The sequence below is a fragment of the Protopterus annectens genome, chromosome 13.part0 (genome assembly GCF_019279795.1).
Source record: "Protopterus annectens isolate FY-2018-M chromosome 13.part0, PAN1.0, whole genome shotgun sequence".
Lineage (NCBI taxonomy): Eukaryota > Metazoa > Chordata > Ceratodontiformes > Protopteridae > Protopterus > Protopterus annectens.
Window position 1 is genome coordinate 1,318,410,927 of NC_056747.1, and position 16,594 is coordinate 1,318,427,520.

Here is a 16,594-nt window from a genome sequence, read left to right on the forward strand (position 1 = left end):
TGTTTTGCACTTCAGGTTTTATTGTGCTCCACGGTCTGAGAGAGTGAATTTTCAAATGTATAGCAGGTGATTTCAGCAGAAGCCAGAAAAATATAGAATCTTGTTTGAATAAAAGTATTGTTATCTTTAAGACGTATGTAATTGCTTTATTGGCTGCAGTTCTCTTCCAGAAGATCATTTTAGAATTCCTTACCGAAATGAAGTTTTTAAAAGGCACTGAATATCAACACAATGTCCAAATAAAATACTCCTCTGTCATTATCTCTTTCCTCTTTTCATGTTCTTATTTTGAGAGTTGTTAAGTAAATCAGTGGTATACGTTCTGGTCTTTGGGCTGGATTTTGCTTCTTCACAGTCTGCAGGGCAGAAGAATAGCTTGAGGCATTTATATTTCAGCTGTGTGAAACAACACAATACAGTATAAGTTTTCCATTCATGTCCAATCTGTGGTCCCTCTGTGGTAAGAAGATTCATATTTCTTTAGTTTAATTTGTGTTTATTTAAGACTTTAATCATACTTTCTGAAATGATATAACAGCATAAATAAATAAATAAATAAACAGTCATTCCAGCCATTATAAAATGAATTACAATATATTGTTTAGAGACATACTGATGTAATTATGTGCACATGTCACGGCAGAATCGGCTAGAAATTAGAATTACGGGAATTACAATCAAATCGTCCATTACTAGACTGCTCAATACACTATAAAATAACTCATTACCTAATTAAATATTTAACACTGCAGACATTTAGAGCTTTTGTTGTCATAATGTTAAAAGTAAAGTCTTTAAAATACATATGTCTAATGGCTGTGTGATTGAATATATATTTAAATTCGAAAATACTGTCATTTTAAAATAGAGAGAAAGCAATGAACTCTCCAGTAACTAATGCATATAAAATGATCCAGAATATCAACATTCAGGATAACAGAAATTTTCTACTGTATACCGATTTCTTTCTTATACACCATTATTTTCATCATGGGGCAATCATTTGTTTGCATATTCATGAGAACGCTTTATTGTATTAGAAAATTATAGATCTCATATGTATGATGAGCTGTGAAGTAACAGCTCCACAGCTGAAAAGGATGCAGTAATGAAAAGTGTATGCCATATGGGTGTAGTAATAAAGTTAAAACTATGTGCATAATGATGTTTGTTTCTAAATGTTAATTTAATTCACTCGACTTTTTATGTCTTTGACACTTCATATTGAAGTAAATTTAAAAAACAAAATGTCTACTCATTGTATGGAAACTGATTTTCCACAGCAATTTAGTTTTTTGTTCCGGATCTGAAAAAAGGCACTTGTCACATTAATGATGCACTGTTGCTGCACATTTTAGGTTAATAGAAAAAAAAAGATGAAAGTTATTTAATTTAAGAACATTACCTTCTTTACTGTGGTTCTGATACACTGCCACAAACAAGTCGCTATCTACTATTAACAAGGTTATTTGTTAACTTCCAAAAAACATGATTAAGTTTAGACCCTGATTTAGGTGAAAATAGGGTTGCCACCTTTTCAAATGCCCAAAGTGGGACATTTTAAATGTCAGATTTGGCATGCTGAAACATACTCACGGCCAGTACAAAGGACAGAACTTTACTTTTTTGCCTAAATAAAAGCTTATTCTTGCAGTATTTTAGTTGCTTATTCTATTTATTATAACATTTAGGTGTTTCAGATACAGAATAACTGTTTTATGCAACTATTACATAAAATATAGGAAATAATTTTGTCCCAAAATCTCAGGACATTTGCCATTTTTACATTTTTATTCAGGACACAACTGCCCAAAGAGGGACTGACCCTCGCAAAGTGGGACAGGTGGTAACCCTAGGTGAAAAATATGGTTTACTATTAAACTGAAGAATGCAGATACTCTGCAAGCAGGAAATTGAACGGCAGATGCCCGATTCCCATGTTGCTGACCATTATATGATTGAAAGTTCATATCAGTGAATGCTACTGTGCATTCAGTGATATGAACTTGAAGTAATGAACAGAGATCACCGTACAGTGCAGATTGGGACATTCATCACTTTCCTCACTGTAGTGCATTCATGGAGTTGGAATATATAGTTAGCAGGAGGTGTGGGGGGGGGTGCAAAAATCTGATGTGAAATGTAAGAGTTTCACTTACGTGAGCTCCTATACAGACATCATGTTCAGTATTCGGTGAACATGCTGAATCTGCTGAATTCATTCAGCAGATTTGACATTTCACCTAAGAGATATTTTGGATTCAGCATTATAGTTCGAGGTTCTGAATGGATTTTATTTTAAATTTCAAGATTTTGATAGTGAACTGAAAAATATACATATCACATGGTTGTCTGAATAAATCATCTCTAAAATATACTACTAAATTTAAGTAGTAAAATAGTTTTACTAAAATTCATACACCTACCAAAACACACACAGAATTAAATTGCTGAAAGGGATGTGCAGAAACCTCCAGCCTGCTCTTTCCAGAGTTCAATGCCTAGGTACATTAAAATGTTTAACCATTTTAATGTAGACACATCTCGTAGATATAGTGATCGCTATATAACTACATTTAATTGGATTAAATTATTATCTGATAATATACAATCCAGGAGCATTACTGAAGTTTGTAAATCATCCCTATTGTACTGTTGTTTAATGACATTTGCGGGTAAACTGGGTTTATAATTATTCAATTTACACTGTGTTTTGTAACAGGCTGTTACTGTATTACAATACCTCATAAAGAGATAGGTCTGGTGCTGTTTTGGGTCAGTGACAATTAGATTTTAAAATGTATATATTTTATTATTTCAGTCAGGTTTTTCTTATGTTGTTAGGATTAATATTGGTGGAATGTTTGTTCTTGGATATTATTTCAATCAACTCTAAAATATTAGAGGTTTCTGGTTAGGCCTGGAGGCTAGGGACTGCATTGTGATTCTAATTATGTGCTTTTATTATTTCAAATGTCTATTATACTGCTGCTGACAAAAAATGAATGCTGTTTTTCAGTTGTTATTCTGTTGTTCAAATCACTTAACTGTTCTAATATTTTATAATGATTCTTATGATATTTAATGTGCATTCTTTGTTTAGTTCTTATTCACTGTCACAAAATGTTATACGTTATGGACATTGTGTAATATATCTTTTTTGGCATTATACTTCAACATTTGTAGTAAAAATGTAGTTTCAAAAACTGTTTAATGATTCAAGATTGCCAGAGTATTCTATAAACAACAGGAATATTTAAAGCCTTTCAGGAGAATAATTTAATCTTCTGTTATTTGGCAGATTTACCAGAAAAAAAGCTAAAAAACACTGCCTGCACAAGGTTTTCTTTGCTCAGCACCTTATAAAAACTGGCATTAGATTCCAGATGCTCTTTCTAAGTTAATAACTTTCAAATTAAATATAAGTAGAATGCATTAGTCTCAGGAGGCCCTGGTTCTACTCAGGAAGTTATCCTTTAACATCCATAAGTCAGTAACTAGACTGGTCCATTGTTGTAATGCACTGCAGACCTTAGACTACTTGGTGACCTGGGTAGCCCTATGTGCTTGGTCCATCTAGGATAGAGAAGATTAACCAGCCTAAAGCCATCATGGGATGCACGCACTCACTTACTCTTATATAAGATAGAGAGCTGAGGGCCGTCCCCCTGTTGTAGAAAGAAGTAGTAGTCCATAAAAACTACAAAACCTAACAGCTCAAAAGAGTTATAAAGATGACAGAGTGAACTACTCAGGAAAGGAAGAAATTATGTATTGTCACTATTATGCAAGAACCCCAGAATTTCTAAATATAAGATATTCAGAAAGATTAAGAGAAATTAGAGGAAACAAAAATACTTGCACAAGAAAAACTGTCAAAAGCTTCCAATAAACTTTGGGCCATCTGGAAAAAGAAGCCATAGAACTGCAAAATTATAAAGAACAAAACCCAGTGATTTTGAAATGTATAAGAAATAAACATGGACATGGGAAAGAAAAATAAATCTGGAATGGCGCAATATTTCTACAAAGGAGAAAGCCAAACTAAACAATACTAAAATATAGCTCCAATGATATTTGAAGAAAAATACAGGCAAAGGCACCAGGATATGAAAAATTTCAGAATACAAAAAAAAAAAACAAAGAGGGAATTAAGTAAAAAGGATTAATGAGGTTAATTAAATAGAAACTGAAGTCATGGATTACTACAAAGTGAAGGATTTAGTATAGAAAATCCATCACAGGGAATTTCACAAGCATGAAGTAACAATGGATCCCCAGATTAAGTAGCAGCTAGTGGAGAGGAATGTTTTTTGAAAAAAGTGTGGATATGGGAAAGAAAAAGAGATTTGATATGGTGCAATAGTTATGTAAACAGAATGCAAACAAATTAATATGAAAAAGCAGCACCAAAGATATTTGAAGACAAATACAGGCAAGGGCATACGGACATGAAAAAATTCACAATACATACAATTTGAAAGCAAAACGGGAAAGCAGAAAAAAATGAATAAGGAAAAAGTTAAACAAATTGAAATTGATGTTATGGATTATTTGCAATGCAAAGGATTTAGTGTAGAAAATCCAACGCAGGTAATGCCAAGGTGTGATGGAACAATAAATCCCCAGACTGAAGAGAGACAGGTGGAGTGGGAGGCAACTGAAGACTCGCCACATGGTAACGCACTGGGACCTTCCGTAGTAGCCCAGTACAAAAGGTCATTTGAAGTTGCATAACAAGAGAAGGAGCAAGAAACAGCAGGGTGATGGTCCAATGAGCTCCCATATGAAAGAACAACAGATGAAATAAGGTGCATCTGAAGAGGATATGCCACAGGAAAATGTTCTGGAATTTTCTGTAGAATACCTGTAGGAAATGGAGAGCAAAAAGGTGCTCTCAGTCTAGATGAAAATGCTCTAAGTGAAGAGCTGCTTGATTTAATACAGCTAGAAAAACATATTTAGGTTGATGAAAGAAATATATTACAGAAAGGAAATAAGGTTGAAAATGTTAGAAGTTTGGTAAACCAGGTGAGCACAGCAATTAGGACAAGTATGATCATATTTGTGATCTAACAGAAATATAAAGAATATATTACTGTGCTGCAAATTAATAACAGAAAAAAGTTTATCACAAAAACACAGGGCAGTAAGGGAAAGGAAGGGAAGAAATAAAATGCTACCATGGAAGCATTGCATAGAGAAAATTATGAAGCAGTTAAGAAAAGAAGTATCACTATAAGAAGAATATAGAAGACAGCACAGATAATGAAAAACACTTAGAAAGACAGCTTTAGTAAAAGCCGCGCACATTATACCAGGATCTATTATACACAAATGTAGGCCGTAAACTAAAAATGTAAGCACAAGCAGAGAAACTTAGACGATATGCAGATAAATGTTAAGGGAAGGTACAAAATAAGTACTTCAATGCTAACCCAAAAAAAGTTTTGTAGAGAACTGGGAAACAAGGCAAAAGGAGCAGAAACATCACCAAAAATAGACACATTTTGAAGAAATATTTATGAAGACCCTGTGGATCATAATAAAGATGCTCAACGGCGAGAGAAATTAAAAGAAGTAGCAAGGAGTTCTGATGTAGAGGATATGAAATGGGATGAAGTAACGGCCAGAGAAACTGAATCAAAATTAAGAGAAGTTCCTAATAGACCCAGACATAGTAACTAACATTTGGCTAAAAGTATTAACATCTTTACTCAAAGACTAGTCCTGGGTAAGAATTACTTATAGGTGCATCCTGAACATACACCAACCTGGTTAATAACAGGAAAAAATAATACTTCTCCTTAAGAGTGAACCTGCAAGCCATCCTAAAAACTATAGACCAGTAACTTGCATTCTGATGATTTACAAACGTATACTGGAACTGATGCAGACAGAGTCAAAAAGGTAACAAAATAAAGTCATAAGGAACAAAGGGTCATCTGTTGCAAAACAAAGCTACAATAGAGGATTGTAAAAAGGGAATTATACAATGACCCCCCCCATTAATATTCCAAAACGTGCACGCTGATTGGTCAGCGTGCACATTGTAAATCAGACTTATACTAAAGCAAAAAGGTCCGGTCGCCCAGACTTTTTCCATTAGAATAAGTCTTTTTTTTTTCTTACAGCAACGGAGAAAGCAATATCTCCGTTGCTTTTTAGAAAGTGTTTCACTATGTTAAAGGAGTTTAACATAGCGAGACAGCTTTAAAAAAAGCAACAGAGAAAGTTCTGTTGCTTTTTTTAAAGCTGTCTCGCTATGTTAAACTCCTTTAACATAGCGAGACACTTTCTAAAAAGCAATGGAGATCTTGCTTTCTCCTTTGCTTCCACCCACAGCTCTGATGTACTGCATAAGCGTACGCATGCACAGTACATCAGAACTGCCGCAGAATACCAGACAGCTGTGGAAGGGCAGCAAGGAGGCATTATACAATGCCATTATTGTTTTTTTTTCCTTAAATAATGTCATTGTATAATACCAATAACCCACTTCTGGATGTGGGTAATGTTGGATTTACCCACAGTTGTCTTTGTTTGGCCACTCGGGCTTCGCCCTCTTGACCGAACCATGCCAACTGTGGGTAAATTCAGCATTACCCACACCCAGGCATGGGTTATTGCTTAAATATTTACCACAATTGAGGATTGTAAAAGGGGGATATTTAAAGTATAGCATGGATATATTGCAAAGAAAGCATTTGATAGCATCCCTAGTTCTTGGATAAAGGAATGTTTGCAGGTGTTTAAGATACACCCTGCATTGAACAGAGGCAATTGCAGTTAAACCATGGCAAATGGCAAATTATTATCCTAGGGATAAAAATTCAAAGTGGGATTTTCCAGGTGATTCTCTGTCACAACTGCTGTTTTGTCTTGCCCTAAACCACTAAGTATTTTTTAATAGATTAGGCCATATTTGCAATCTGAGTCCCAGAAAACAATGTTGTTTAATTACTTCTTATCTACATTTTTGGATGACTTAAAACTGCATAGTTCATCAAATGAGTTGAAAGCACAACTGCAAATGGTTAAAACTTTATCAGATGATATAAGGATGTAATTTGGTCTTGATAAATGTGCAAAAGCAATTTAAAAAAGGAAAGCTGCAACACCAAAAAAATATCAGTCTGGGAAAGGAATGTGATACAAAGGAACTTGAGTAGGAGAGAATGTATGAATAGCTGGAAATTGATAAAGGATTGTCAATGAAACATACAAAAATGTGAGTAAAACTCAGTAAGGAATACTTCAGGAGACTAAAGCTAATACTGAAAAATGCCTTGATATCTTGGAATAAAGTTCATGCTATAAACCAATTTGCTGTTCCTGTTCTAACTTACAGTTTTGGGGTGATTAACTGGCACCAAATGATAATGCATCAGTTGGACAGAAAAGCAAGAAAAGTGCTTCATATTTATCAAATGATATATAAAAATCACTGTATACCAAGATTATATATTCCTTGTTGTGAAGAAGGAATGGGCCTCCTCAAAATGTGTTACATTTATAGATCTGTAGTCATAGACATGCATATATATCTGCTGAACTCACCAGATCTAAAGAAAGTGAATGTTTTGAAAGATGAGGAGAAGTCCAAGATTACTTTTCTTCTTAATTTAGCAAAATCATTTCTTTATCAAGCAGGAATGGAAATCAAACTAGAAGCAGATAAAAATTAGACAGCATCTGAATGTGACAAAAAAAAAAAAAAAGAAAAAAGAAGGAATATAAGGGGAAGAATCAGATGCTAAGGAAAGAAATGTAAAAAAGGCATAAATACATGTCAAATACAGAGATCTCCTGGAACAACAACATGTTGAGCAGGATTTGACACAGGAATGATTAAGGAGAGGTGAACTGAAACCAAAAGATGAAAGGTTAATAATGGTAGCCCAGAATAGTAGACTACGTAGAAGTTACTTTAAAGTCCAGTAAATGTGTGAGATAGACAAATGCAGGTATTGTAAAAAAGAATGGGAAACAGTCATGCTTCTCACTGGTGGGTGTGATACATTCATGGCATTATTATTTTTATGTTGCTGAAAAGGTACAATAATTTGGCAAGACTCTTTCATTGGGAATTGTGCAAATAGTAGAATATTGAAGTAGCTGTGAGGTACTGGAAACATGAAACACAAAGCACTGATGAAATAAATCACACAAGATCACCCATTACCAACAGCTTGAGAAATAGATGCAAGAAAAACAGATACAGTAGTCCAGGAAAAAAAAAAAACAAAAGCAACATTTATCAATGAAATTGTTACATCCAGTGATTACAGTGTCTTATGTATAGAGAGACACAAAGTAATCAAGTAACAGGATTTGCAGATTGAAATGAAAGCAAAGTGGAAGAAAGTTACCCAATAGTTCCAATAGCGATAGGAGTAACAGGTCTAATAAAAAGACTCTATAGTCATATTTAGATAAGCTATCAACATGTGTATCTCCATATGAATTGCAGGAGTCATTTCTGAGAACACTGCAAGTGCTGCAAAGATCACTTTTGTCTAACATCAAACACTGAAGCAATACTAATTTCAAGAGCTTTAATCATACCCTGATTTAGGAATGGTGTCCATTCCTGCCATAGGATCATAGTATCATAGGAGGCTACTAGGCTATTGACCCGGAGGTCATTTCAAGCCTAGCCATTTCATCCCAATGTAATACCATAGATACTCTAGTTAATACCCAGGATTGTATTAAGTAATGAATGCCCATGTCCCACAGGGGTGTAGATGCTATCCCCAGTATGAATTTACCATGCCCCATCCACTAGTCCAGGTTCCTTTTGAACAGTGTCATAGAGGTGCTCTGCTTCACATGCATTGGTACCCTGTTCCAAAGACACAGAAGTCAATGGGAGACAAATCTGCCCCTCCAGCACATCCTATTCAAGTCACAGGTCTTAGTTAGGTCCCTGGAATGTGTATTAGAAACCCAATGGTTGGAGAAATTAAAATGAGGGCAACATGGAGGAATGAACCCACACAGACAGAGAAAGGGCATGCAAGCTCTACACAGGAAGCCTAACGCACACACACACACACACTCACACACACACACACACACGCATGCGCGCACGCACACACACACACACACACACACACACACACACACACACACACACACACACACACACACATGCACACACACACACACACACACACACACACACACACACACACACACACATCCACACACACACACACACACACACACACACACACACACACACACACACACACACACACACATAATTGGGTTGTGAAAGCCATTCCATTACCAATTTCTTTGGATATGGACATAATAAAAGAGATACTTTTAAACAACTGCAAGATTATTTAGGAAACATTGAATTTTTTTAAATTATGGGGGGAAAAACTTTATTTACATAAAAAAGAATAGCAACATAAAAATAATATTAAATAATTTGAAAAAGGAAAGCAACAGAGACAATGAAGTTCCAATTGGAACTTATAAATAGTGTAAGTGTAAATATTGTAGGTTCATAATTAAGTCATCTAATGTTTTCATTGGGGTGTCAACAAATTGTTTTCGTTAAACAGAAGATTTGATTGGAATGCTAGAGGAATTGTATTTGTAGCAATATCTGAAACATGTAAAAGTTTTTATGTGGGTAAAACTTTAAGAAAATTATCCAAAAGAATGTATGAGCACATCACAGCTATTAAAAAGAAAGACATTAGTAATTCATTAGCTATGTATGCCATAAGTTGTAGGGATTTAAAAAAATCAGTGTTTCTGTTTTGGATTTCATGACTTTTAATGAGTTTAATAGTGATTATAAAACAATTCTTGACTGCAAAAAAGCTGAATGGCAAATATGATAGCAGTAGATAATGAACCAATGGATGTAGTCACCTCAACCATTTTGTATTGCCCCAAAGTCTTTATTGCATGAATTCTGGGCACTATATTTATATATTTTAAATTTATACTTACCTTGTTTATGAATTAGGAGGAGACTTTTAGGGACTGGAAGAAGAAAAATTATTAATTCTCACACATTTGTAGTTTGTAAATTTTATTGGACATTAGTGGTCATGTGATTTTAAAAGTTAATGTTTAACATGAATGTGAGTGTGATTGAGTCATTCTGAAGAAGTTCTTAAAATTAAAAAGAACAAAAGCACTAATATATGGTGCCTTGTTGTTTTTCATCTGAGAACATTTCTTTGTTTTAGTTTGGTTGGAATCATTGTTCTGTGCCTCTGAATTTACTGTTGTTATGCAGAAAAGTTTACCTAAGAGCAAACTTGTGTGAAATTGCGTGGACAGCCACAATGAGTATCAGAGTTTAATTTAAGGCAATGACTGCAGTATTAACACATTACAGAAAAATGTTCTCAGTGCAAACTACACTACAAACATGTTTTTGGCATACTGAAATAAAGGTTTGGGGTGATGATAATCAAGGGTACATAGACTGCATTATGGAAGGTGTGTGTATTAAGGGCCCATAGACTGCACTATGGAAGGTGTGTGTATTAAGGGCCCATAGACTGCACTATGGAAGGTGTGTGTATTAAGGGCCCATAGACTGCACTATGGAAGGTGTGTGTATTAAGGGCCACAGACAGGAATGGTAGGAATAAAGAATGGGTAAAAGAACAAGTGGAACATGGTAATGTACAGCAGATAAAGGCATGTCAATGTATGTGCACCCCAAAACAAGACAGTCATAACATGAACAGTAATCACATATGTACATAATACAGTATATACAGCTGATTATACCATCTGTGTGGGTAAATTCATATCACCACACCCTTAATTGTATATTATGTTACTCTCAGACAAGATCACATATCAATGGAGATGATTGTTTATGATATAAACAACTTGAAATGATCACTGGAGAGGACATTTATCAAGGGCAGTATATACAATAGGGGTATGTGCATATTGTGAAGATGTGGCAAACGTGTTGTTTGAATATGAATATTATGGCAGCATAGGTCTCAACAAATTGGGACACATAGCAACAGGCTCATGGGCAACAGCAGACAGAAGCATGCACAATCATGGACAATATCAGGATAATACCACCATTAATCTGTGTCATTGACATAAACTATGTGATTGTGAGTAATTGACATGTTCTGCATGCACACACATGTACCACTGTAATGATTTGTCAGTAATCTGTAAGGGAAATGAAGCACACATTCCTCAAAAATGACCACTTCTGAGAGATGTTAAGAGGGACATGTATTTTAAATTAGGAGCAATCCTGGCTAGCTGAGAGGTTTGCATGACACACATATGCCACATTCAACACTCACATATATCTAACCTATGCAGGAATGTTGTCAGTGAACTATGTATTTACTGAGTGCATCACAGGAAGACGTATACATGTATCTTGTAGAAAACCTTGAAGGGAAGTCTGTACTGTCAACTCCTAATGGTTATGCATCTAAAGAATACTTATGTATGGTCAAAAAGATGTGTGGAAGCACTCAGTGGAAAATGTGATGCACTGGAGTAAATCATGCCTGGAGGATTAGTGATGAGGTACATGTAAAAGGGTGCATTGTTCTCAATCATTTGGTGTGATGAGGGCTGAGAACAATGGGTCTATAATGTACTTTGATGTGGATGGCCTGCCCAGACTCAGGATATGTGGTACATACAAGGGATTTGTTACCACTGTAGTCACATGCTGGTGGAAATTCCACTTACTATCTACCAGAGTACCCAGGTCACGTAAAACTTGGACTGCTCATAGAAGTGTGCTATCTATTTTGTTAGCTTGTGTATTTGATTTCAGAAGGAAATAATCATTCTTTTTTGCCCATATTGTGTGAACAAATGGCTTTGGTGCCAAGCATTTTTGTTTATTAATACTTTCTGTAGTATATCAATAGCATTATTGGATTCAATGATTGTCCACAATTTGCAATCATTCACAAAGCTGGTTAGACAAAGAATGTCTAAGTTTGTCTTGACTTCTGAGGCTTAAATACTAAAATGGAAAGGGGCCTAGTACAGAACCCTGGGTATGGACCTGGTCACTGAACTCTACCTAGAGGTGACTTCACACACTTCGACATTATGTGTGCTGTTTGTGATCTATTTGTCTAGCCACTTCATGACCATACCTCTCAACTTCTTAGAGCAAGAAATCTGGACAAAGCCATAAATAAAAGTAGGACAAATGCCCAAAAATAGGGATGCTTTTTAATTATTCCTCTTACAAATTTAGAAATTAAATAGAATAACAGGTTTTGTGTAAACATGAATTTTCTGAAGGGTATGAAGTCTAAAACTCAAATGTCTGTCATTATTTTCTAACTTTAGTCTTGAATGACTTGTCACTAATTTGCCAGAAAACCACAATTTTATGAAAAATGAACTAAAAATATGAGGCAAAACTCTAGACATTCTGTGAAAATCTGTACAGTTGAGAGGCATGTACATGACATAGGTGTTCGTGCTTACTTGAGACAGTTTCTGTGTAATACCTGAGTGTGGATTCATGTCAAATGCCAAAATTTCCATACAGGAACAGTGTAAGAGCTCCTGCATGGAAAATGGCTGCCGGGCAATTCAGGATTGTGCCGTTTTCACATGCATGAGCAGCCCTATACTGTTGTAGCACGGAAAACTGGCAAATATGCAAATCACCTCATTTGCTGGTGAAAACCATGCAAATTTGGTGATTTTGTGATTCACTAAGCTGCCAGGTTTCCATGGTAGAACAGTGTCAGTGCAAAAATGTATTCAGAAAATAACTGAGTACATTTCTGTAACTGACAAAACAGATGCATGACAGCTCATGAAAAAGCATGTATTATGTGCATTAGACATGCCAATGGCCAATTATAAGGCCATTGGCATCGAAAAGTGATTCATTATTATGAAAATTAAACTTTTTTTTTTGGCCAATTTCGGACATTTAAGCAGAGGGCAGCAGCATGCAAACGGGATCGTGCCGAAAAAAAAAATGATAAAAAATACATTTTAAGTTAATTCTGCATTTTGCCATTATAGTCAATGACATGCAGAATGTAAACAATACCAGGGAACACTAGTTGTCAAGGGAAAGGGTCTGTGTTAGTGCAGTAACTAACGACCTACACACTGGGGTATGCAAATGAGGGGAATTATACTAAATCACATATTTCATCAAAGTGTCAGCTTGTACCTAACCTTGTAGGTTCAAGAATACAACAGTGCAAGTGTAAGAGCTGAATGGCTTCATAATCGGGTGTGTCATGCTTGCTGTAAGCTCATTGGAGCTCTGTGGCCCGTGTCTGCCCTTAGCTAAGCAAAGTTAAGGAAGGGTGTGTCAGGTGTGTCTGAGCAGTATGTACATAGCCTAAACAGGTGTGCGCAGCATGCACTGGGATTTAAAGAAAAAAAAAAAGAGGAAATGGCAGCACTGTTTACATTTCAGCACTGGGTAAGCACGGTGAGCCTCAGGGCTTAAATAGCGAGGAAGTGGGAAGGGGAAACATCAGTAGGAAGGAAATCAAGGAGAACTAGCATAGCTGGCAGGTGGAACATATCAGAATCAGCCAATTACACAAGTATTAACCCAACACACTACTATAAACTATGCAAACACCCTACAGACTGTTTTTTCCCACAAACTCTACACCACCGGTGTACAGACGTGTTATTTTTAATTGGCAAAACTAACTAAAAATGTTAGAGGCTGCTGCTGCTTTACTCCATCAATATGTGCTAGAGACTGAGGGTGGTGAAGAGGAGAATGCTGACAACCAATCCACAGTGAGGAGCAGGAGAAGAGTGTACAGACCCAGGGTAACCTACTAGGGCCTACATGAGCTGGAGATAGTGGAGCGCTATACGGTGGACAGGGATATTCTACAGCAAATCATTGAGCTGCGCCGGCCACGCCTCACACACAGAACTAATAGAGGGGAACCCATCTCAGTGGATGCCAAGGTATGTGTAGGCTTAAGAATACTAGCCACAGGTTCCTACCAAAAACCAACTGCGAATATCATGGGTGTCTCACAGGCATTAACATCCAGGGTAATCCACCAGCTCCTGGATGTTATGACACCACATGCCAATGAGCACATATATTTCCCTACCGCCTGTGAGCCGTTGACCAGAAGTATGCGTCTCTTCCACCATATAGCAGAATACCCTGAGGTAGTTGGTGCTATAGACTGCACGCATATCCACATCAAAGCACCACCTGGTGAGCTGGGTAGGGCCTACTTAAACTGAAAGGGCTTCCCGTCCATCACCTGCCAGGTTGTGTGTGATGCCTAGGGCATTATCATGAATGTGTGTGCTGGCAGCCCTGGAAGCTATCACGACTCCCACATCTGGCATTGCTCACAGCTGTATCAGGTGTTTGCCAGGGGGACATCCAATATGGCCATCTAGGGGGGTTGCTGGCTATGCACTGGAGCCATGGCTGATGACACCCATCTGAAATGTACACACACCTGAACAAGAACACCATAATGAGGCACCCGCACAAACTAGGATCATTGTAGAGCATGTGTTTGGGATGCTCAAGTCACAGTTCCGGTGCCTTGACATAGCTGGTGGAGCCTTTCAGTATTCTCCTGCTACATGTACACAAATGTTCATAGTACATGCCATGTTACACAATATGATCCTGTGGAAACAGCTGCAGCAGGAGCAGCACAGGGCAGGGTCACACAGCCCCCCACCATTGCCAAAGGCCATCACAGGCACAGAGGGACTCAGAGAAGGAACATCCTGAACCTGCCCCTGTAGGCAGAAGGAGGCATGCCCAGTATGCCCATACCTTGGCAAAGAGGCAACACATAGCACACACACTAAAACTGTTGGGCCTCAGGGACTGATACCTCTCTCCGAGTCACACATACAGTAAAATGGATGCCAAAAATTACACTACCTGAGCTTTACCATGTATAAGGAGTGTACTATGTGCATCCAACATAGTCAGCCCTCCAGCACCATCCTCAGTACTGGCCCAGCAACAAGGTAAGTCACCCCTCCTATCAATTACTGAATGGAGTAGTATGTTCTCATACTTGAATGTATGATATGGATGCACGCATGCAAGGGAATTGGGTGGCTGAATGCGATAGCAGCAGACAGCTATATGGGACAGCATATACTGGTGTCAACATACTAGGCAGCACTACACAAGGTGACCGCAGTATATGTGATGGCCCAAATAACTGCGGGTGTCAATAGGTCACACACAGGGATGTCAGTGAGGGGCACATACCTACCACCAGCCTTACCCAGCAGGACAGGTGTAGCTGGCCAAAAAGAAAGGCAGTGCTAAGGCCCCCAAATGATGGCCCCCCACCAGACCTACACAGTCATACTACAACAGGTCTGGCAGTTATATTTTAGTTCTGAAGGGTAAGAAGTCTGAAATTGAAATTTATGCCATTAAGATATAACATGTGCACTCTACTGATATGCCTCCTTTCTACATGATAGGTCACAATACAATATGAAATGGAAGCCAACAGAGTAACCAAAATACCAGTACAGTCATTGCAAATGTTTAAAGTCTGGAGGTGTGCACCATCCCACAATCCCACATAGAAATGCAGTAACATGTAAGTTTGAGGAGTAATATCACTGAAGCACAGATTGCCAGAGCTGTACCAATCTACATTGTTGCATGTGTACAATATGCAGGGGTCAGTGTGATAAGTTTGTTGTGTGTTTAATATTTCCTGAAAGTGGTCAGCATGTGATCCTGGATGGTTGTGTCTCAGTGGCCTAAGTACAGTACAGTGAATGACAGGGCCATGTTCCAATAACTGCAGTGCCAACCACACTGCTTCTCAGCTACACCCATGTCAGCAGTTGTACATACTCACTGTCCAGATGTCAATATCTGTCACCATCTGAAAGCTAGACACACCATGAATGGGAGCCCATTCAAAGAAACGGTACACAGGTGGAAGTAACCTACACAGAGTGCATATAAAATAACTGTCAACTGCACACAAGTTTGGAATTATACATAGAGGTTAGCATCACATTAGTTCTCCCTCTAGTATGGATTACTGGCAGACCACAAAAGGCACAGTTAGAAAGTGATGACAGGCTGCCCATGTCCATGCACAAGCCAACATAAGGGGAATGTCCCAGGTATATTTGTGAGTCAGGTGCAAGTAGCTTCCATATCACACATGCACCCAGCTCACCCCACTATCAGCACAGGTTTATCACAGGTCATATCCTTGCTGTAGGGAATGAGTACAGCATGAACCCATCTCTGTATGGGAACACATACATGATGCTGCATGCTGAATAGGTGTCCAATGCAGGTGTGTCCCTAGCTGTAAGCAGCAACCCGACCACATCCAGACCTGTGGATAAGTATGAACAGGAAGGATTGACAGAAACACCTCAACCACTCACCACTGTCATGCCAGGGTAATCAACTGGCTTGCAGCTTGGGAACGTATGACTGACAGAATGCACTGGCCTGCTACAGATAGCCTACAGCACTCTCAAATGGCCTACAGTCCTCTGGCAAAGGCCCATGCCTCACTTATAGCGCCAATGTACGGAATGTCAGGGGGTCCTAACTAACAACCTAACACAGTAA